Source organism: Spodoptera frugiperda, chromosome 19 (assembly GCF_023101765.2).
Source record: "Spodoptera frugiperda isolate SF20-4 chromosome 19, AGI-APGP_CSIRO_Sfru_2.0, whole genome shotgun sequence".
Taxonomy (NCBI): Eukaryota; Metazoa; Arthropoda; class Insecta; order Lepidoptera; family Noctuidae; genus Spodoptera; species Spodoptera frugiperda.
Genome location: NC_064230.1, coordinates 4107709 through 4133402, shown reverse-complemented (window position 1 = coordinate 4133402; position 25694 = coordinate 4107709). Strand labels below are relative to the sequence as shown.

General features: G+C 36.7%; 1 protein-coding gene across 2 annotated transcripts in view; it reads left to right on the top strand.

Annotated features, from left to right (window-relative positions):
• LOC126911893 (uncharacterized) overlaps nt 1-25694 on the top strand; it is a 161830-nt gene that overhangs the window by 119157 nt on the left and 16979 nt on the right. Inside the window, exon 2 of one of the 2 annotated variants that reach the window (XM_050701053.1) lies at nt 7728-9229. The exons of the other annotated variant lie outside the window; for it this stretch is intronic. The gene's annotated coding sequence lies outside the window, so the exon portion shown is untranslated. Of the gene's footprint in view, nt 1-7727; nt 9230-25694 lie in introns of those variants that run through there. 2 annotated transcript variants of the gene reach the window in all.

The window sequence follows — 25694 nt, the reverse complement described above, 5'->3', positions numbered from 1 at the left end:
CTCTAGTAGTTTTAACACATACTTACTTTGTACTGTGAAAAATATGTCCGAGTGAGGAGAGAACTGTGTAATGTTGATGCATCTTTTAAATAAAATATATTTCATACAGACAAAATGCCCTGTAATGGCGAGTACATAAATGTATTCTAGAATTAGTATTTACTAGATACAACAACTGAATGTTGTTTTATTTATATTTGTAGTAGTGGTAGTGTTAAGCCTTTGGGTGTGGGATCATACACGCCCATTAACTCGGCCCTGGAGTCACCTTCTCTACTCTTCACTTGGGCAATTCCTGTCTGGCGCGTCCATGTCGCGGGGGTGGGCATCTTACACTTCAGTAGGCCGGAGTGTGTAGATGGCGAAGTTCAGCAGGGACCCAGTCCTGCGGGGTATAACGCGGAACCCGTGCCCAGGGCTACGGGTGAAGACTTCAACAAGTGGAGGCGCATCGCGAGAGCTACGATATCCAGGGAAATGCATCATTGTCAACCACGAGCATTCTGTCAAGAATGTACGACTGAGGAGAAGGATGCTGCTCTACAGTCGTTCTACACAAGATATCCTTTTCAGTATTTCATGTGATATGAAATATGTTTTAAGATAGAATATATTATGTTACATCGAAGACAACCGTCAAGAAACTCCATTGACTTGGAAATGACATAAATATATTTCTATTTGACTCATTTCTTTGTCCGCAAGAATGACTGCGGTTGTGAAAATATGATGTGCTACAATCAAGTAATTTCAACAGAGAATTAAACAGAATATGTTTAACAATGACAATGTAAATGGTATTTACCGACATGTCTCTGAACGTCTTCACAAGATTTATGAAACAATTCCTCCACTTAGACCGCCATTGACGTGGTTTTGTACGTGGAACTTGATGTATCAACAGTATGGATATAGAGGTCCTACGTATGTGCAATATCATTATATTCATTTACTTATATTATCTGAGACTTAATAGTCTTGTCAGTGTTTCCAAGTAGAGTATAGTCTCACAAGTGACTACTTGAGAATATTTCCAAGTGTTTATATAACACGATAATATATAAAAGTAGTATCGAGTACAACCGGCGCGAGATGTAGGATGCCTCCAGTTAGTCAGTATGACTGCGCGTCTTGTAGCTGTAGCTTCATGTACATCTACATAGCTACAAATATTTCTGTACTGTTTCTACAAATCCAAGGAACAGTATTGTATAGAGTTCTATCGAAGGACAACCGTCAAGAAACTCATTAGATCGTTTATGAAGTTACTTCAATAATCGAAGACATTACTGGGACTGTATGCTCCAATCTTTATAAAACGAATCGTAATGTTTTTGAAACTGGTTTGATCTCGATCGTTTCACGTGGGTACTCCATGGTACTAATCAATGTTTCTTCGTATTTACATAATGCGAAAGGTTTCGAAGTTGTATCGACTACAACCAGCAAGAAACTCCATTATATCAATATGTATACAACATTTATTATTCATTGAAGGGGCGCTGTATTGCCATTTGTCGGCACATTTCGATACATTTCTCTATAAGTCAGCTAATGTCACTTATGGAGTGGACAGTCCACGATATCATGTCACTGTTTGCGATTCTGATTATAATTCTACAGATTTGGGAAATTGTATCCCATGTGTTATATTAACAGGTTTAATGTGGCATGTTGATAATTATGTTCCTATATCCGAATAGTTGGTAGTCTAATAAAGGACTACTTACAAATATTTCCTTCGTATTTACATAATGTGAATATTTTATAATATAAGTTGTAGAAGACAACCGTCAAGAAACTTGTTGAGCAGTTCATGAATTTAAAAAATTTTGGTTTCTTTTTCTTTTCCGACGCAAATTTTGTCCGCAAAACACAAAACAGACATCGATATAATACTAACAGAAGTATAATGTTGTATATAACAATACGCCTGGATGCGTACATCTCAGGAACTCCCTCCTTGTTATCGAGACGGAATGTTGAATATTCCATGTCCGATCATCTGTGTTTGTTCTAATTGTGTGCGTCGATATTTGTTGGTGGTAATTCCATATTATATAACTCAGTATTTCCAAGTAGTTTGTAGTCTCACAAACAAATACTCTTTAATAGTATTTACCTCTTGTGTTTAAAACATAAGAATTGTGTCGAAGACAACTATTAAGAAACTCTTTAAATAATCTACATTGTAAAATAATTGTATCGACGAACAGAGAACTGTAATGTTGATGTATCTTTTAAATAAAATATATTTCATATGGACCAAATGCCCTGTAATGGCGAGTACATAAATGTATTCTAGAATAAGTATTTACAAGATACAACAACTGAATGTTGTTTTATTTATATTTGTAGTAGTGGTAGTGTTATGCCTTTGGGTGTGGGATCATACACGCCCATTAACTCGGCCCTGGGGTGAGTAGAGTCACCTTCTCTACTCTTCACTTGGGCAATTCCTGTCTGGCGCGTCCATGTCGCGGGGGTGGGCATCTTACACTTCAGTAGGCCGAAGTGTGTAGATGGCGAAGTTCAGCAGGGACCCAGTCCTGCGGGGTATAACGCGGAACCCGTGCCCAGGGTTACGGGTGAAGACCGCAACAAGTGGAGGTGCATCGCGAGAGCTACGATATCCAGGGGAAATGCATCATTGTCAACCACGAGCATTCTGTCAAGAATGTACGACTGAGGAGGAAGATGCTGCTCTACGGTCGTTCTACACAAGATATCCTTTTCAGTATTTCATGTGATATGAAATATGTATTAACATAAGATATATGTTACATCGAAGAACAACCGTCAAGAAACTCATTGAATAGTATATAATCTTGCTTTTGCAATTTCCAAAATATTGAGTTTATAAACATGAGAAGGTGTTTGAAATGTTCTACGTCTCACTTTGAATATATTTTTCAATACAAAATATTTTTCAAAGTTGTATCGAAAACAACCGTCAAGAAACTTAATACAATCTTTGAAATGTTCAAAATGTACCACTCCGTGATTCCTTTCCATTAGAACCTGTGCATTGTTCCATGTCTCAGAGACAATATTACTGACTGCTACTGTGGCAAATGTTCACTATATACGGACTTGTGTGTGCGTCGATATATGTCGTATGAATTATATTGTCTGTATTGTTTCGTCGTCCATGTTCATATCTTGGGTTCCAAAGCCTGTCCTGATAAAACGTTTGACATACGAGATACATCGGTCATCATTTCTAGGAACGTCTTGATGCGATATAGGTACAACGACAATTTCCCCACTTAGAACGATACTAAAGTGGTCGTTATACAAGGAATATCTATGTTCCAACTCTCAATATTTCATGTGTGTAATATGAAAAAGGTCTCTGTCAAAGACAACCGTCAAGAAACGTTTTGTATTGCCATTATATACGTACAGCAACATTATTCCAAACAGGATTATAGTTATGAAGCATTCCTCGCTTTGTCTTTGTCGTTATTACGTGCGACATAAATATATTGTATTTATTAAAGTTGTACCGAAGACAACCAGTAAGAAACGTTGAGTAGTGTAGCGACAGACTAGTTTGTTCTAGTTGTGTGCGTCGATGTTTGTCGCGAGAATTATAAAATTAATTTTAACATTAAATCCAGTTCTTCGAGTTGATAAATGCCATATTCAATTAATAAATGCCAATATGAATATATTGTGAACAAACAACTGTTTCCCCAAACGTTGGAACTCCAATGAATTTGTTCAATGAGGCCCATATCACATATGGTGCCCGATGAGGTTGACTCAATCAGTATTTTCAAGTAATATTCTCCTCTTGTTTCATAACTGATATATTATACAAGCGTTGTATCGAAGACAACCGTCAAGAAACACAGAGAGTATAAAGTGAACGTATGTCTCGCCCGTGAATTCAGGAGGTGATGAAATTTAAAAGTAAATAAATACTAGTAGCAACCAGTTATACCGGTGTAATTCAGTATGTGAAGTACTACGGCGTAGGTCTACCGCGTAGCAGACAAAGCTACGAGATGTGGGCGGGGCGTGCCTGCGTAGCAGACGTGTCTCGTAGTAGAGGCATGCGTTTAAAGCAAGCGTCGAGCGCAGAGTAAAATACTGGAAATCCAATGCATTTCTTAAATATTCCCTAGTAAAGTAAAGAAGTGAAGTTCTCTAATGAACCTTCTTTCTCAGTGATGTCTCTTCCGGAATATTCATGTGTAATATCTCAACATTTCATGTAAAACAGTAATATATATCGAAAGACAACTATCAAGAAATTTATTGAGTGATTATGAGTGTACTTAAGTTTCCCCTCTTGTTTTGTTACCATCCGACTACACGCAGTCTTATAGTCATCGAATGAGCTTCACGCTTGTTCTAATTGTGTGCGTCGATATTTGTCGTATCAATTACAACATCCCGCCGATACACGTAAGTATCAAAACATATGTCACATTCGTACGCTAAATAATAAACAGGTTATGTCATTCCCCCGATGTTATCATACAAAACAAATTTTGTCCTGACATTGAATCGTTTGTATTCCAATATGAATGTATTAACATTTGACTCCACACAGGAGGCGATGTGTACTGTCACCGCACTTTAAATGTTATTAAAGTGTCGTCCTATGTGGAACTACAATCTGATTATCTATTGGATAAAGAATTTAGGATTAAATATTGAAACATTCCTTGTCTATGGAGGGATCTGTATCTGTACATTCAGGCGCTCGATAATATTCACATCGATTGTTCTAAATCAATATTGAAATTGTAAATGTCTCCAAATGCCTTAAGGTAAGGCACACATGCATTCTGTGTTTACATAATAAGAAGTATTTATCAGTCTTGTATCGAAGACAACCGTCAAGAAACTCATTGTTGAAACCAGTTTCCAAGTTAGATCTAGATGCTCTTTAAACGCGTTGTGTTAATTGCAATATTTATTTATTTAGTACTATTACTGAAGTATTGTATGAAGTTTTATCGAAACTTCAATGTGGACATCTCTACATGTTATTGGGGGCTATACTTGTTCTAATTGTGTGCGTCGATATTTGTCGTGTGAATTATATTGTCTTCATCTATCTCCTTTGATTTCCTCTGGTGCGTAACAAAGTAAAACAGTTAACTTATGTAATGATCGCTACATATTTCATGATTAAAATGTTTATATTATATGTTTATCGGAGAACAACCGCCAAGAAACTAGTTGAGAAAGCATTTTTCTAAGTCTAAATATATATGTATGTTGTGTGCATTCACAATTTCTAGAATCAACAATTAACGAATCAAAAATAACTAAGTGGGAACGCTTAGTACCATTTGTCGTTCCACGTGATTATTCTTATCAATATTTAAACTGATAATGAAACATACATTACATTTTGAAAGTTCCACGTCAGACTGACCCTAATAATAGTTTGCAGTATCAAATGTATTTAAATAATACGAAACTTTACAAGTTGTATCGAAAACAACCGTCAAGAAACTAGTTCTCGTCTCGTCTACTGGGTAGAACAGTTTAGATTACTGTAATTGGTAATACTGTAATTTAAATGACTTCATTTACCTCGTAATTTGGCAACACACGAGTGCAACAAAGTTGTTGCACTACCTAAATGACGTGGTATTAAAAAAACTATTTCCCCACTATGGAACTATGTATCGTTCTATGTGGTAACTCCATATTATATAACTCAGTATTTCCAAGTAGTTTGTAGTCTCACAAACAACTACTCTTTATTATTTCCCACTTATGTTTAAAACATAAGAATTGTGTTGAAGACAACCATTAAGAAACTCTTTAAATAATCCACATTGTAGGGTTACTTGTATTTTCTCTCATTTCATGATTGAAATATTGTAAAAGAGTTGTATCGAAGACAACTATCAAGAAACTTAATTGTATTGTTATGTAAATCATCGCTAGAGACTAAAGGTAATGCTACATCTCCATTAAAAAGAGACAACAATAACACAAATATTTCTGTCACTGATATGTTATTTGGTTTTTCTTTTCTTCATAATAATATTTGTCATGGTTTTTTAATAGTGTTTGTTGCAATGTCAATCTTTTCGCAAAATGTAAAGTACTAATGTACGCTAGTAATTTTAAAACAAACTCACTTTGTACTATGTAAAATATGTCCGAGTGAGGAGAGAACTGTGTAATGTTGATGTATCTTTTAAATAAAATATATTTCATACAGACAAAATGCCCTGTAATGGCGAGTACATAAATGTATTCTAGAATTAGTATTTACAAGATACAACAACTGAATGTTGTTTTATTTATATTTGTAGTAGTGGTAGTGTTAAGCCTTTGGGTGTGGGATCATACACGCCCATTAACTCGGCTCTGGGGGGAGTAGAGTCACCTTCTCTACTCTTCACTTGGGCAATTCCTGTCTGGCGCGTCCATGTCGCGGGGGTGGGCATCTTACACTTCAGTAGGCCGGAGTGTGTAGATGGCGAAGTTCAGCAGGGACCCAGTCCTGCGGGGTATAACGCGGAACCCGTGCCCAGGGTTACGGGTGAAGACCTCAACAAGTAGAGGCACATCGCGAGAGCTACGATATCCAGGGAAAATGCATCATTGTCAACCACGAGCATTCTGTCAAGAATGTACGACTGAGGAGGAGGATGCTGCTCTACGGTCGTTCTACACAAGATATCCTTTTCAGTATTTCATGTGATATGAAATATGTATTAAGATAAAATATATGTTTCATCAAAGAACAACCGTCAAGAAACTCATTGAATAATGAATAAACTTAAATTTAATACAGTGTGATTGTATAATTGTTAGTCACAAAATGTCTTTAAATGCCTTTTTCCATTGACGTTACATTACAAGAAATCAAAGTGGTATGTTTTATAACAACTATAAGTGTAGCCATCACTTACCCTTGTAACATGTCGAAATGATGTAAACTGATATTTCCCCACTTAGTGCGACATACAGTGCTCGTACTACGTGCTTCTACTAACGGCGCGTTCCAATAAACTACCGATCGGTAAATTTGCTTACGAGCCGTAGAATTTTGACATAAGCTCCATACAAAATGTGTCAAAATTCTACGGCTCGTAGGCACATCTACCGATCCGTAGTTTATTGGAATGCGCCGTAAATCAACATGTAAGTGTTTAATATTTAACGTCATATACCATAAAGCCAACCGCCAAGAAACCTGTTGAATAGTCTATGGAGTTAAATCATTCCCCTCTTCGATACATCTTGTGCGCTGGTTGTGTGTTACTTAGATATACCTTGTCTCGGCCGTGTCTACAGCGGTGCAAATATATTCCACGTCGTAAATATATTCAAGCATGCATTTGTATTGCAGATAACCGTCAAGAAACTCATTAGTTCGTGAAGATAGCAGACAAGTTTACTTCTTCATTAGTAAAGCAATATATTTGACATTAATCGGGATTAATCCCGACAAATATTCTATTGAATATGAGCTTGTTGACAAACAGCTGTTTCCCTGTTAAGAGCGTTCTAAAGTTGTATCGAAGACAACCGTCAAGCAATGTGCTAGTGACAGTTGTGTTTGTTCTAATTGTGTGCGTCGATATATGTCGTATGAATTATATTGTCTTTATCTATGATTACGCAACGAAGACCTGTTGTCTATGTTTCAATTTAACACAGTTAAAAGTGTTCTTAATGCATTTTTGTGTGAATATATGAACACGATATATATTAGCACGCCATTAAAGTACTACTTCCAGGTGTCCAGTATAACCATGTATTGTGTAATTTGTAAACATTTAATGTAATACAGAACATATTTCTGTACTATTTGTATTCCATGTCTCACGGTCCGCTACAAATAAATATTTCCGACACATTTCATGACTGAAATGTCGTAAAAGGGTTCTGTGAAGGACAACCGTCAAGAAACTTCTTCGTACTTCTACCAAATGTATACCCAGTCAAATAAGTCATCAATAACGTTTAACATAAACATCAAACAAGCCTTTAGCTTGTTCTCGCAGTGTTCATATATTGAGATTTATACCATTACGTGTTAAATATTTCAACTGCGATTCCTCTACTTTATGTCATTTTAGATCTCATTTTGGATGGAGTTTCCAAGAAGTATCTGGTGTATAAAGTTTTCGTCTACACTCACCGTCCGGTGAGACGCTGTGCGCGTCGATATTTGGTACAACAATATTACTGACTGCAACTATATCTAATGTTCTATGAGTGTTGCATGTTAGCTTGTGTCGAAGACAACCGTCAAGAAACTCGTTACCATAGCAACCGAGTTTATTATTACTATCAACTGGTCATTTTGTGGAAGACCATTTTTCCCATTCAGAATTATGTATTTGTATTTCTATGTTGTACATCACATCCCTGAAGTGCATGAAACCTGGCAATGTATACAAATACGAATATTCAGACTACAAGAATATTTGTAACTTCCCACTTATTCAAAGTTATTTAACAATGTACCGTCCGCCGTGCTTGTTCTAACTGTGTGCGTCGATATTTGTCTAATGAGCTATATTGTCTTCATCTATGTTATCAGAAGTAATGACATAGGAATTGTGTCAAAGACAACCATTAAGAAACTCTTTAAATCATCTACATTGTTGCGTAACTAGTATTTTTTGTTTTTGTTGTCGGACAACTGTCAAGAATGTCATGGAATGTCTATATAAAATATAAAATACAAAGTTCTCTGGGATTCTTCTTGTGGGTGTGTATTTCCAAGCAGACTATAGTGTACCAGACTGCGACTTAGGAGGACACAATTACTCCACTGAGGACTGCAGCGGTCGTTCGGTTTAGTTAATTCCTTGTTAATGATGCACTCGAGTGCAACCGAGTCATGTGCTGTATGACGATATACCGATGATGATAGACTGATATTTTTTGAATCTTCGACACGTAATAAAACCATTGTTATTGCAAACTCCTATAAGTAGAAACACAATGCTTGATGTTTCTCGAATCAATATTTTAATGATACCCTCGTCTACTCAAAGTAACTCAAATGTATTTAAATAATACGAAACTTTACAAGTTGTGTCGAAGACAACCGTCAAGAAACTAGTTTTCGTCAACTGGAGTACCTAAATGACCGTATATGTATAAAATGAAGTAAATGAATCTACGTCATTCTAACGTTCATGCCGCGTGTTACAAAGCTCATTCAGCTACAATTGTCAAAAATGAAATATTGCTCCTACACAGTTTATAAAATAACTGTTTCTCCACTAATGACGTCATTATAGTGGTCGTTCTACGTGGAGTATCCATATCACAATGAAGTGTATATATAGGTTTATGAATAATATTGTGTCACTTTCACAAAGTGATGTTGAATACTTACTCAGAACTATCGAGTAGTTTGTAGTCTTATAAATAGGTACTTACTAGTATTGGAACGAAATGTAAGGATTGTATCGAAGACAACCGTCAAGAAATTCATTGTTGAAACCATTTCTTAACTTTTAAATCCGCATAGAATTGAGGCTTTAAACAAACAAACGTTGTGGTTTATTTAATAGTTTATTCAAAATGATGTTTGGGTAATATACCAGTATATAGTATTAAGAATAATTGTATAGGATATATTAGACGATCAAATACTTATGTTCGATCAACCTTGTATCGAAGACAATCGTCAAGAAACTCATTAGTTCGTGAAGCTAGCAGACAAGTTTACTTCTTCATTAGTAAAACAATATATTTTACTCCAATCGGGATGAATCCCGCCAAATATGTAAGTCTATAATAATTATGACATATTGTGTGAAGGTTTCTGTCTCTGGAGCCCTAACAACGGGTAGCCTGGACCATGCTCCCGCTTGGTCGGCTTCTATTAACTATAAAACCAATGAATTTTTTTAAATAATGTTTCATGTCTTAGAAGGAAGCACTACATTCAGACACCAGAGGTGTTAGTTAAGAATAAATGATATAAAATGAAATGAAATCTATAACAATGACATAATGTGTCAGTATTTCTAAACAGTTGGTAGTTAACTGCCACTTACAAACATTTTCTACTTCTTCCATGTTTGATATAATAATATTGTAAAAGCGTTGTATCGAAGACAACCGTCAAGAAACTCGTTATCCTAGAACAAGAGTCAAATATTACTGTGTGTTCTCTGGTTGTTACAATATTAAAGTATTCCATATTAAATTACTCAGTATTTTCAAGTAGTTTGTAGTCTCACAAACAACTACTCTTTAATATTTTCCACTTATGTTTGAAACATAAGAATTGTGTCGAAGACAACCATTAAGAAACTCTTTAAATAATCTACAATGTGGGGTTACATGTATTTTCCCTCATTTCATGATTGAAATATTGTAAAAGAGTTGTATCGAAGACAACTATCAAGAAACTTCATTGTATTGTTATATAAATCATCGCTAGAGACTAAAGGTAATTCTAAATCTCCATTAAAAAGAGACAACAATAATATACTGTATCACTGACAGGCCAATTGTTTTTTTTTAAACGTACATAATGGAAATTAGTCTTGTATCTGTGTGACATGCGTCAAAATGTAAGGGAAAGTAAGTTTTCGCAAAATGTAAACTACTAATGTACTCTAGTAGTTTTAAGACAAACTTACTTTGTACTATGTAAAATATGTCCGAGTGAGGAGAGAACTGCGTAATGTTGATGTATCTTTTAAATAAATTACATTTCATACACAAAATGCCCTGTAACGGCGAGTAAATAAATGTATTCTAGAATTAGTATTTACAAGATACAACAACTGAATGTTGTGTTATTTATATTTGTAGTAGTGGTAGTGTTAAGCCTTTGGATGTGGGATCATACACGCCCATTAACTCGGCCCTGGGGGGAGTAGAGTCACCTTCTCTACTCTTCACTTGGGCAATTCCTGTCTGGCGCGTCCATGTCGCGGGGGTGGGCATCTTACACTTCAGTAGGCCGGAGTGTGTAGATGGCGAAGTTCAGCAGGGACCCAGTCCTGCGGGGTATAACGCGGAACCCGTGCCCAGGGTTACGGGTGAAGACCGCAACAAGTGGAGGCACATTCATTGCGAGAGCTACGATATTCAGGGAAAATGCATCATTGTCAACTACGAGCATTCTGTCAAGAATGTACGACTGAGGAGGAGGATGCTGCTCTACGGTCGTTCTACACAAGATATCCTTTTCAGTATTTCATGTGATATGAAATCTGGGGGCACGGTAGTGCCCCCGCCAAGACGAGCCAAGCGAAGCGCAAGCGCAAGGGCACTACCTACCTTTTCTCGAAGCGCTTCGTCGTATTTTTGAACCTTCATAACTTGAGTTTGGGTTATACCAGATAAACAAAATTTTCAGGATATAATGTCAGTGGTAGACTTAATAAACCTCTAAAGTTTCAATTGCATAGCTCTTATACTTTAGATTTTATTGATATCTAAAATACCCCGATTTCGTCACTCACTCACTCACTCACTGATGATCAACAAAATTCTTAAGGTACTTCCTGAAGTCCTAGAAAACTGAAATTTGGTATGTAAGCTAGTATTAGTACCCAAACAACAAAAAAATCCTAAAACTTGGAACTTTTACCCCCAACCCCTTAAACTACGGGGTGAAAGTTTGTTCGAGACTTCCGCAACTTTTGACGCTAGAGGTCTGAATGCGGCCGCGGAGGGGTAAAAATCTGAAATAGGGAAACTTAATTCCCTATTTCCTGCTTGAGATCTGAAAATTATACACAAGTACATAGAACACAAACTTTTCATCAAATCAAAACATTATCCTACCCATAAGTACTTAGATATGAATAATATTACTACACTTCACTTCGGTAAGTGTTTATTAATCAACCTATACTTTTGAACATAAGCATCGTAAGTATAGTATGCGCCAACGCCCGCCGCCTGCCCCCTCGTCCCCGCGCAGTAACTAAAAATAATCGGCCCGTCAGCGAGCGCGGCACCCGAACGCGGGCAGACGCGCGAGGGCAGACGTCGTTGACGGTTGTCTCGTTGAATGAAAAATTTTCGGAATATTTCGGTGATTTAAAAGTTTGCTATCGCGGAGAAAAAAACCATTTGCCTAATATGAGCGACAAAAAAATACTTGTATTTGTCGCTCATTTTATCTTTCTATCATAAGCAACCTACAAAAAGAAATGAAATCCCACAAAAACATTTCATGTTAAATGTTGCCAAGACGAGACCATATAGCTCGCACTGTCAAAAAGTAATCAGATCCCGTGTAGAGCCAAGTTTCTAACCCTACATGTCCAGACCTAAATCGACAAGCCCTAATTTCACACTCAAGTTACGGGGAAATTCTACAGCCATAGCTCGTACTGCATAGTTCGTAGCGCGTAGCAGAGTTTTTACGCTATAATCTCGTAGGCGTGCAAACCTTGGACGTAACTGGCGAGTTGGCCGCACGGAAAGAGTTTAGAAGATTGAATAGATTTTTAAGCTCAAGCCCATATGACGAATAGCAAAAAGTCCGTGCGGCCGACTCGCCAGTTACGTCCAAAGTTTGCACGCCTACGAGATTATAGCGTAAAAACTCTGCTACGCGCCACGAACTACGCAGTACGAGCTATGGCTGTAGAATTTCCCCGTAACTTGAGTGTGAAATTAGGGCTTGTCGATTTAGGTCTGGGCATGTAGGGTTAGAAACTTGGCTCTACACGGGATCTGATTACTTTTTGACAGTGCGAGCTATATGGTCTTGTCTTGGCAACATTTAACATGAAATGTTTTTGTGGGATATGTATTAAGATAAAATATATGTAACATCGAAGAACAACCGTCAAGAAACTCATTGAATAATGTATAATCTTACTTTTGTAATTTCCAAAATATTGATTTTATAACATGAGAAGGTGTTTGAAATAACTGTCACCTCTCCATTATGTTCGATCAACCTTGTATCGAAGACAACCGTCAAGAAACTCGTTAATTCATGATCAACTCTTGCAATGTTTCATCATATTTTATCATTGTTGCTCTCACCAAATAAACACGAGGTTCAACTTGCGATTGAATTTCGACATTTGAATAAGTATTCTGTCATTGTGTCTGTATCGAAGACAGCCGCCAAGAGAGGGGCTGGTGACGATATACCGTCGTCCGCGCATGTTGTAATTGTGTGCGTCGATATTTGTGTTGTGGATTATATTGTTTTGTTCCATGTTCTATACATGTAGAAAGTTTTGGTTCTGTTGTAACAGACATCTCGGAGTGGTTCAAATGTTTTAAAGGTTTTCTCAAATATCTGCGACATAATGATCAAACTAATTGAGTGGTTTGAAGTATTTAAATAATACGAAACTTAGAGTTTTACACCACAATGAGACTTATTGTACAAAATATGTGTTTGCGTTGTATCGAAGACAACCGCCAAAAAACGTACTGGGTGGACTGTGACGTCATAAAGTATATAATATTTTGGGTGTGTTGTATCCCTGCTAGTATAAACTTAGTACATACATATATCTCTCTTGTCTCTTGGACTACATTCTTGTTTGTATGTGTCTTGTTACAAAGTTCATTGAACTACAATTGTCCACAATATTTTGTGGCACATTTCCTTACCAAGGTGTCCGCTGAGACTTACTCAGTATTTCCAAGTAGTTTGTAGTGTCAAGTACAGCTACTTATGTAATGATCGCTACATATTTCATGATTAAAATGTTTCCATTATTATTGTTTATCGAAGAACAACCGTCAAGAAACTAGTTGAGAAAGCATTTTCTTTCAAGTCAAGTGTTAAGCTCGTCTCTAAGTCAGACAAAAATATACAGACGAATGTTTTGTTCCCTCACAATTTCAAGAATCAAAAATAACTAAGTGGGAACACTTAGTACCATTTGTCGTTCCACGTGATTATTCTTATCAATATTTAAATGATAAAGAAATATACAAGTTCCACGGATGTTTCAGACTGACATGATCTAGTCAGTACCTGCAATTAGTTTGCAGTCTCAAATGTTTCCTACGTAAATAATACGAAACTTTACAAGTTGTATTGAAGACAACCGTCAAGAAACTAGTTCTCGTCAACTGGAGTACCTAAATATTAAGTTAGTTATCAATAATTTATTGGTATTTACTTAATGTTCAGCAGTTCTTACAATGTAGTGTTCCCGTTTACTGACAGCTCCGATATAGCTGATGGCGATTGCTTCTGCCTCGAGTGTATAGAGTACAGTTTCATTACTTGTTGCTGTTGTACCACTGTGCAACAAGTCAGTTTAGTACACGGGGAGTCTGCTAGTTCTAGTTGTGTGTGTCGATGTTTATACATGCTCAATAAGTGGTTACGTCATATTTACGTCGATATTTTTTTAGATTCGGGAGCGGGTCTGCTAAATGAATACTTGCCAGACTGACAGTATTTCCAATATGGACGATTGGTAATTAGTACTTAAACGTTGAATCGATATATTAAGTCTCAAAAATGTCTTCATTCGTATTAACACGGAAGTATATCAGAGTTGTTTTGAAGACAACCGTCAACAACTCTTTGTATGGTCTATACAACAGACTGGCCAAGGAATGAACGGTTCGTGTCATCCAGACTTCAAATACCTACATGTTGTAGTGTTTCCTAGTCAGTATTTCCAAGTAGTCGGTGGCTCCAGCTACTTACTACTCTTTCCTACATGTTGCATGATTACAACATGAGTGTTGTATCGAAGACAACCGTCAAGAAACTCTTTGTATAGACTGTGGAGAAAGTGTTTTCTGGAAGTTATGATTTTCTCTGGACGTCTCTACATGTTATTGGGGGCTATAGACAAACAAACGTTCCCCACTTAGGACGCCAGTGGCGAAAGTTAAAGTGCTAAATATAGATAAACCACCAACCGTACATGATCTAATTGTGTGCGTCGATATTTGTCGCGTGAATTATATTGTCTTCATCTATCTCATTTAAATTCGTCTAGGTAGTACTAAATTAAAACAGTTAAACATTCAGTTTCTCGTATTCTACGTGGACAGTCCATGTTTCAATTGTCAACATTTAAAATTATATAAACTACGATTTCCTCACTTAAGGCGACAGTTGTCGTTCTATGTGGATAATGTTTAATTATGTCAAGTGAGACTCACCTAGTCAGTATATCTAAGTGGTGTTTAGTCTCATAGGCTTGTTTCTACAAATGTTTCCTACGTATTTACATAATACGAAAATTTCCAAAGTTGTATCAAAGACAACCGTCAAGAAACGTTTTGTATTGCCATTATATACGTACAGCAACATTATTCCAAATAGGATTATAGTTATAAAGCATTCGCCGTTTTGTCTTTGTCGTAATTACGTGCGACATAAATATATTATATTTATTAAAGTTGTAGCGAAGATAACCGTCAAGAAACTTATTAGTTCGTGAAACTAGCAGACAAGTTTATTTCTTCTACAAAGATTGAGTTGAATATTAATCTTCTATCAAGAAACTTATTGAGTAATCTATGAAGTTAAATTTTAATGATTGTAGATTGTGATGTGCTTTCTAATAGTCTCACAAACAAGTACTCCTTAATATTTCCCACTTATGTTTAAAACATAAGAATTGTGTCGAAGACAACCATTAAGAAACTCTTTAAATAATCTACATTGTAGGGTTACTTGTATTTTCCCTCATTTCATGATTGAAATATTGTAAAAGAGTTGTATCGAAGACAACTATCAAGAAACTTCATTGTATTGTTATATAAATCATCGCTAGAGACTAAAGGTAATGCTACATCTCCATTAAAAAGAGATAACAATAATATAAATGTTTCTATCCTTGTCATTTCGGGTTTGACGTCATTGACGTGTCAATTGTTTTTTATTTGTATTGGAATGAAGAAAGTTCCTTAAATGGATTTAGAAATAGAATACGAAGTTTCTGTCCTTGTCATTTTGTGCATGACGTCACTGACATGTCATTTGTTTTTTTTTATTTAAATATTGGAATTCGGTGATTGGTTTTGTATGGCATGCTACAAAATGTACGGGAAACTGCATTTTCTTCATCACAATAATATTTATGTTGGTTTTTTATAAAAGTTTTGTATCGTTTGTATTGAATTGTGTATCAAAATGTTGTACGTTCAATGTATACTTTATCAACATTTGGAATATTAAAATACAATTGTACTCACGAAGGTTTAAGACGCACTAACTTTGTAAGTTAAGTAGAATATATCCGAGTGAGGAGAGAACTGTGTAATATTAACACAACTTATAAATAAAATGTAACTCAACGAGACAATGCCCTGTGATGGCGGGTGCATAAAGTAATATCAAAAATGTAATTATATGAATGTATTATATAGTAGTAGTAATAGTGTTAAGCCTTTGGGTGTGGGATCATACACGCCCATTAACTCGGCCCTGGGGGGAGTAGAGTCACCTTCTCTACTCTTCACTTGTGCAATTCCTGTCTGGCGCGTCCATGTCGCGGGGGTGGGCATCTTACACTTCAGTAGGCCGGAGTGTGTAGATGGCGAAGTTCAACAGGGACCCAGTCCTGCGGGGTATAACGCGGAACCCGTGCCCAGGGTTACGGGCGAAGACCGCAACAAGTGGAGGCACAACGCTCGCGTTGTCGCGGATATCGTAGCTCTCGAGCTACGATATCCAGGGAAAATGCATCATTGTCAACCACGAGCATTCTGTCAAGAATGTACGACTGAGGAGGAGGATGCTGCTCTACGGTCGTCCTACACAAGATATCCTTTTCAGTATTTCATGTGATACGAAATATGTATTAAGATAAAATATATGTTACATAAAAGAACAACCGTCAAGAAACTCATTAAATATCACATACGAAGTAAAATTATAAGACAGTGTTTGATCAAGTGTTTATATTTGACTCAACAATTCAATGATACGTCTGCAGAATGAAATCCTATAAGAAATATATTATGTAGTACCTTGTATTTTCTTGCGTATGGTCATGGTCTGATGTTCCAAGGCCATGAGCTTTGGAACATATGTTTAGTACATAATTGTTCTGATACAATTTCCAAAATATTGAGTTTATAACATGAGAAGATGTTTGAAATGTTCTACGTCTCACTTCGAATATATTTTTCAATACCAAATATGTATTTGTCAGAGTTGCCTCGAAGACAACCGTCAAGAAACTCCATTGATTTGGAAATGGCACAAATATAAGTTTTAAAAGCTTCCCTTAAGCATAACGTGTAAGCATAAGCTGGTTTAGTTCTTTGTCCGCAAGAATGACTGCGGTTGTGAAAATATGATGTGCTACAATCAAGTAATTTCAACAGAGAATTAAAAAGAATATGTTTAACAATGACAATGTAAATGGTATTTACCGACATGTCTCTGAACGTCTTCACAAGATTTACGAAACAATTCCTCCACTTAGACCGCCATTGACGTGGTTTTGTACGTGGAACTTGATGTATCAACAGTATGGATATAGAGGTCCTACGTATGTGCAATATCATTATATTCATTTACTTATATTATCTGAGACTTAATAGTCTTGTCAGTGTTTCCAAGTAGAGTATAGTCTCACTAGTGACTACTTGAGAATATTTCCAAGTGTTTATATAACACGATAATATATAAAAGTAGTATCGAGTACAACCGGCGCGAGATGTAGGATGCCTCCAGTTAGTCAGTATGACTGCGCGTCTTGTAGCTGTAGCTTCATGTACATCTACATAGTTACAAATATTTCTGTACTGTTTCTACAAATCCAAGGAACAGTATTGTATAAAGTTCTATCGAAGGACAACCGTCAAGAAACTCATTAGATAGTCAATGTACTTAACAATTCCCATATAACTCTGATGTTTTCCAAGATCTCAGTATTGCTTTGTGTTTCAAATGTTGATGTTAAAGTAAATGTTGTCCTAAAGACACAGTACTTTATGTCCAGTTATGCTTCGAGTGTTCCACGTCTCACGAGGCGCCTTACCTAGCCACTATACCTGGTATGTAGCTTGTCGCCTCATACAACTACGATTTCAAAATGTTTATGAAGTACGTAAGAAAGACAACCGTCAAGAAACTAAATAAAATTGTACTTTGTAGTTTTCCCACTTACAATTTTGTCATTCTACGTGGTAATGTCGTATTATCTACATTTTAAATTTTGAATATGAAACATATACAAGAGTATACTGAATGTTCTTCAATGTTGTATGTTAGGTTGTATCGAAGACAACCGTCAAGAAACTCATTAGTTCGTGAAGCTAGCAGACAAGTTTACTTCTTCATTAGTAAAACAATATAATATGTATTTGACTTTAACCGGGGTTCATCCCGACTGAATATTAATAATGATAGCAGTATTCACTGTAAATCCAAAGTATTTTAAATATTTTTTCATATCCTAGAAGGAAGCGCTAAATTCAGGCACCAGAGGTGTTATTTAACAATAAATGATTTAAAATGAATTTACTACTATTTCTTAATTTACTACTATGACTTAACGTGATAGATAAAATGCGTATAGAATATTGATATTGAGAGTTCCATGTAATCATTAAATGTTCCACGTCTCACTTTCAATGCCACATTCAGGGGCAAAGAGACTTATTCTACAAAATATGTATCTGTCAAACTTGTATCGAAGACAACCGTCAAGAAACTCGTCAGATAGTGTATGGATGTTAAATGATCATTTTCTTTGATTGGCCGTGGTGTTCAATGTGTCTACTAGCAGTACGTCGGTACTTGGTGCATGAGTACGTAGTTATGGACACAGGAGGCGTGTTCAAACAATGTCATCTACTCGTAACGATGTCATAATAAAGGAGTTTGGATGAGACCCACCTAGTCAGTATTTCCAAGTAGTCGGTGGCTCCAGCTACTTACTACTCTTTCCTACATGTTGCATGATTACAACATGAGTGTTGTATCGAAGACAACCATCAAGAAACGTTTAATTGGTATTGCCATTATATACGTACAGCAACATTATCCATCAATTTTGGCTTGGTCTGTGTTGTAAGTAGTGTGGACAGTAAATTTTGAAAATTCAATGAATTTTCCTGATAAGGTACTCAATCAGTACCTACTTCCAAGTGTGTTTCCCTCTCATTTGAAATAGTAAGAGAGTTGTATCGTATTGAACACAACCGTCAAGAAACTTATGTATGTGTGTATGTCCATGTAACAAGTAATCGATGTCTATGTTACAATCGTTTTCAAAAATGTTTTCATTACAAACAAAAATACGCGTGTAATAATTACTAATGTGTTATGTAATACATATACAAATTTACATTTAAATATTGATAGTATCATCGATGTATGGTTTACATACTCTTTCAGAGTCTCAACAGATATGAGACCTCCTCATTAATGTTTCTAGTAGTTTGTATAGTGGTTTGTGCTCCGGTTCACTATACACTCGAAAACAAACTCTAATATTTCCCCACTAAGGACGACATTAAAGTGCTCGCTCGTGGAGTGTCCGTATCTAACATGTGCCACGTTTGTATCAAAGATAAACATCAAGAAACTCGTAACGTACTCACTGTAAATGTAATTTAGCCTTTTCTAACCGCTATTGGTTGTCGAACACCGTTTGATTCTTAAAAGAGTTTTTTACTCAGTATTACCAGATGACGAATGCTGATGTACCAGATGACGTTTCTATTTAGTATGTACAAATACTTTGCAGTTACATAAACTGCTGATTACAATTAGTATATGCCGTGTGTAATTACGTGCGACATAAATATATTGTATTTATTAAAGTTGTAGCGAAGACATCAGTAAGAAACGTTGAGTAGTGTAGCGACAGACTAGTTTGTTCTAGTTGTGTGTGTCGATGTTTGTCCCGTGAATTATATTGTCTTATCTATGTAGTTATCCATCTTTTAAGTATTTTATCCAGTTCGTCACATTGATATTCATATTCGATGAATAAATGCCAATATTAATATATTGTGAACTATCAACTGTTTCCCCAAACGTTGGAACTCCAATGAATTTGTTCAACGAGGCCCATATCACATATGGTGCCCGATGAGGTTGACTCAATCAGTATTTTCAAGTAATATTCTCCCCTTGTTTCGCAATTAATATATTATACAAGCGTTGTATCGAAGACAACCGTCAAGAAACTAGTTCTCGTCAACTGGAGTACCTACATATTGTCTCGTATGTTTCCGTTTTCTTCTACGACAGCCTCAGTGACACTTGTCTATTTATTATGGTTGTAATTACTAACTCGTTTGTAGTTTAATATTCAGCAGCTACTCTTTAATTAGTTGCTTTTGAAATGTCAACATTATTGTATAATACTTTCATAACACTATATTTTGTACATTTATCACTAAAAACGAATAACCACTAATGTTCTAATTGTGTGCGTCGTTATTTAAAGCATTAAATATATCATTCAATTTGATCATTTCGTTCTGTAGTTTAATGGCAACAAACGCTATGACATCTACCCAGTCAGTATTCCACAGTGGTGTGTAGCCACATACACAGCTAGGTACTATGTGTTCTGTTAACGTTGTATCGAAGACAACCGTCAAGAAACTTGAAGTATACAATATTATTGACTGCTACTGTATCCAATATTTATAATACGTCAGTGAGTTGTATGTCCGTCGATGTTTGTCGTATGAATTATATCGTCTGTAGTTTCTGTTCCAAAGCCCGTCCAGATGTTACTCTCCATATACGAGATACATCGGTCGTCGTTTCTATGAACGCCATAATGCGATGGTTATAAAGATATCATTGTACGTGGATAGTCCATCGTTCAATAATTAATGTGATTAATGTAATGAATATATTAATTAATAAACTGTGCATTGTTCCATGCCTCAGAGACAATATTACTGACTGCTACTATGGCAAATGTTCACTATATACGAACTTGTGTGTGTGTCGATATATGTTGTATGAATTATGTTGTCTGTTTTGTTTCTTCCGTCAAATCATCATCATCAAATCAAATCACAATCATCTTCCATCCAATAAATTTATGGCAATATTAATATATTATACAAGCGTTGTATCGAAGACAACCATTAAGAAACTCTCTGTGTCATTTCTAATTATTGTACCAACCGTGCAGCTACAGTGGTCGTTATACACAGAATATAAATGTAGCAACTCTCAATATTTCATGTGTGTAATATGAAAAAGGTCTCTGTCAAAGACAACCGTCAAGAAACGTTTTGTATTACCATTATATCTCCGGAACTACTGGTCGGATTTGAATAATTCTTTTTGTGTTGGGTTGTGCATTTATCGAGGAAGGCTATAGGCTATAAAACATAACGCTATGACCAATAGGAGCCAGGCAGGGCGGGTGAAACCGCGCGGAAGTAGCTAGTATTATTATAATGCCTCACTTCCAGTCACTAGATGTGATGTAAAGATTTCTTCATATTTGCGTAGGACGAATACTTCCAAAGTTGTATCGAAGACAACCGTCAAGCAATGAGCTAGTGACAGTTGTGTTTGTTCTAATTGTGTGCGACGATATATATATTTTTTTTTTTTTTTCAGGGGGAAAATCATCCAATGACTTCTCTCGCCAGGGCAAAGCGAGAGGGAGTGTCAGACTCTTACTGACTAAAAACCACCCCGTTCCTACTCCTGCTTGTCGAGCCGGAGCCCCGGTAAACCCGCTAGGTAGTCCGCAGCTCCGGATTAAGCATCAGCCCTACTGGGCCCCATCTGTGGTGGTCTGATGGCTCTTTGAGGCGCGCGCGGAACGCAACGCGCCGCACGCACGGGTCTGGTTCTGGTCGGGCGGCGAGCTACCCTTGCTCGCCGTCCGCAGACCCGCACTTACGGTGGCCGGAGATCGTCACGCGATCCCCGACGCCCGGAGTGTCTTTCGCGTCGGCTAGGGCGTGAGGAAGTTCGTTCCCTCACGCGTCCCGCCTCCTCCTTAGCTAGCATAACTGCTTCGCAGAAGGAGGAGACGGCATCCCAGTCCCCCTCGCTCCGCACCATGGTCTGAACCAAAGCCGGACGCGAGAGGTCGCCGTCGCCGATCACTTCCCTGAGGGCACGGCGGTGCTCAGCCCACGCAGGGCAGACCGCAACCGTGTGTTCCACCGTGTCCTCCGGGCGGTCTTCGCAGTGATGACACCCGGGCGTTTCCTCCCGCCCAATCAAAAACAGGAACCTACCGAAACTCCCATGTCCGGTAAGCACCTGCGTCAGGCGGTAGGTGAGGACGCCATGGCGCCTCTCTAGCCACTCCTCAAAGAGGGGACTTACCGCTGCAATGACAGCGAGCCCAGCCCTCGGTTGCGACAGTCGTTGCTGCCAATCCGCCATGAGATCGCGCCGGAGCTCGTCCCGCCACGCACTAATCTGGCGCGGCAGCGGAGTTTCGCCCCGGCGAGTGCGACGATATATGACGTATGAATTATTTTGTCCTTATCTATGATTACGGACCGGAGGCGTGTTGTCCATGTTTTAATTTAACACAATTAAATATGTTCTTAATGGCTTTTTGTGTGAATATATTAACTCGATATAATTCAAGTATTTCCCATCGTAAGATGCCAGTAGAGCAGTAGTTACAGTGTAGAGGTAACAGCAACTCGTCATCTTTTCTAAACTTGTCGCGATATAAAACAACAGTTTCCCCACTTACAACTATTTGTAGTTCTACGTGGTAATGTCGTATTATCTACATTTTAAAGGTTGAATATGGAACATATACAAGAGTATACTGAATGTTCTTCAATTGTTGTATGTTACGTTGTATTGAAGACAACCGTCAAGAAACTGATTAGATAGTGTATGTCATCCAAAAGTATTGTAGAAGTAGGTGGTAGATATAGTTTTCGTCTACACTCACCGTCCGGTGAGACGCTGTGCGCGTCGATATTTGGTACAACAATATTACTGACTGCAACTATATCTAATGTTCTATGAGTGTTGCATGTTAGCTTGTGTCGAAGACAACCGTCAAGAAACTCTACATACATCCTTGTTTTATACATATGTTTAATATGTTTCATATTCCTCAGGGGAAGACGTCAGCCCCTTATCTTCATAAAATATCAATTCGTATAGAATTTAAATGTTTGAATTTCAACATTAATGTTTTACAAACACTCCTCCATACAGGAGCTAACATAACTATTTCCCCACTTATGACGTCACTAAAGTGATTCTCAATTCTCAATATTAAATGTATTGTCTAGTAATTTGCATTGTACGAAATGTTTGTTAAAGTTGTATCGAAGACAACCGTCAAGAAACTCAATTGTTTTTGAAACATTGTGCAGACTCAGAGGTTCAGTAGAATGTGTACATTCAGGGTGCTGTTTGATGCTATAGTCAGGAGTCACCTTGAGCATAGTGCGGTCATTGTGGCCCACATGTAACGAAGTACAGTGTCATGTTAGAGCGAGTCCAGAACAAGTTCACCAGGCACTTGTACAACAATCTGTACGTTTACCCCGTTTAGTACAACGAGCTGAGAGTACGCAGGGAGTTCTCTCTGGCTGCATACGTGGTGAAGTAGTTACGGAGTGTGGCACACAACGCGGGAGTGCTGCGCCACCGCCAGCCAGATTTGTATTGAATAATCGGAACTCATTAGTCGCCATTAATAATTCGTGGATCGTTGTAGTTGTTATTGTTTGTGTCAATATTACTCCATACTCGTCACATTCTCCACGTCTCCAGTCACTATTGTCTAGTGATTAGCGTTGTACTAAACTCTAGTTGGAGTTGTATCGAAGACAACCGTCAAGAAACTTGTTGCAATAATGTCATCCAATAGGTAATCGTCGATTAAGTTATCGTCTAATTGGTCATTTATTGATTGAACTCCCAACTAACATTTAAGCGTTGGTTACAGGTAATTAAGTAACTTCAAGAGGTATAACAGGCTTAGAAGGCTTTCAGTAGTAGATTTTAATCTATTAGAAGAGATAAGAAATAAATTAAACACCAACAGTGATACTATAACTTCAGTAAACGATGCAAAACAACTTTAAAACTCCGAATAGTGGTATTGGAAACTAATACTCTTAAAATATTAAAGCTTTACTCTGTCGGTAGCACTTCAAGTTTTACAACGGTGTTCACTGACACCTATTAACTTCTATTGTTATTTATTTATCACAAAAAAGTGTCTTGTACGTATATAGGTTCTATATCGGCTATAAGTGCAGCAAATGGTTCTATGGTAGAGTTATTGGAGAATGTAGTAACACGAAATATTTAAAGTATCTAATAACTCTTTTTAGCCTTGCTTAAGGGTTATGGTGTCATACCAGTTTTATTAAAAACTGTTCTAGGGCGTTATGAACACTATAAGCTATATTCGTCAGGGTTCTGTTGGTAGAAATACCGATGATTTCATAAAAAATACACATGATTTGTCACATAATCAAGATATAATGAATAATTTTACATGGTTTGCTCAAGAAAGAGTGAGCTGTACACAACAGGGTTCCGTTGAGCAACATATTGAGGAAACTGAAATGTGGACGTTGTGGCTGTAGTCGATTATTATCATCATCGGTTTCTTCCGTATCGCTGTATTTCATCATTTCAGAAATTTGTTCATCACCCGCTTCGTAGCTTGAAATATTTATACGTTTTATACATTTCATAATCTCCCACTCAGGCGTAGGTTTTGAATTGTACTTCGATGGAGCCTTGTAAGGGTATCTTAGAATATTATCGATCTCCCATCCCGATGGAACAGTAAATAATTTCTTTTTATTCCCTTCAATCGTTTGAATTATTTTAAATGGCATTCTGAAATAAAAATTTCATCAAATGAATAATAATACTCGTAAATCGGTATTACGATACATAGATTCTTAATTGCATCAGCAACAAACAAACTCAAGCTGTTTTCAATGGATGTAAAAGAGAAGACACAAGAAGAAAAAAATTGATAGTGTGTAATTGACCTTGTCAAAGGTTGGAGTGATTGTTTAGTAATGTTTTGCAACATAGCATTTTCGATCATAATTTCTTAGTTAAATATTAAACTACTAAATAAATAACAATCTACATAGTAAAGCTGGAAACTGCTTATTCATTTTATATTTAAATGGTTTTCAATAATTTGTCAAAGAACCCTAATGTGGTTTGTACGTTATAGCTACTAATAATGTCTTAATTCTAATAAATCTCATTGACTAAGAGTATTGTTACACTGGTATATCTACCAAAGCCTGCACAATATTCTTGACTACAGATATTGTGTCGCAACGAGTGCTATAAATGAGTTAATAGAGTATTTTAACATTAAAGCGGGCTCGCCATTTTTTTTGTAAACATAACATTACAAACAAATAGGTATATACAAAATTTATCATCCAAATACTAAATAATATATATTTTAAAGGTGGTAAAATGAATGATACTCTCATAATACATTTCAATACTTACGAATCTCACATACTTTATCATGTTCGGTTAAAAAATTTAAAGCAATTTTTATTATTCTTTGTCACATTTCTTTAAAATAGTTGATAAATCCCAGGCGCGTGAAAAATGAGATGAGAAATATGGTATACACTTACCGTAAATTCACAAGGGCAGGAATAATTCACAATACACAAAAGACGCAGACGTAATTTTAAATAAAATTTATATTTAGGTATACTTAATAAAATGGACACCATAATATTTCGATATCTATACTTTACGTGGATATAAGTATTTAACCTATAAAAATTTAACATTCTTCTTTGTGTCGTACACTAAAAACTATACACTGGAGTTAACAAAGTAT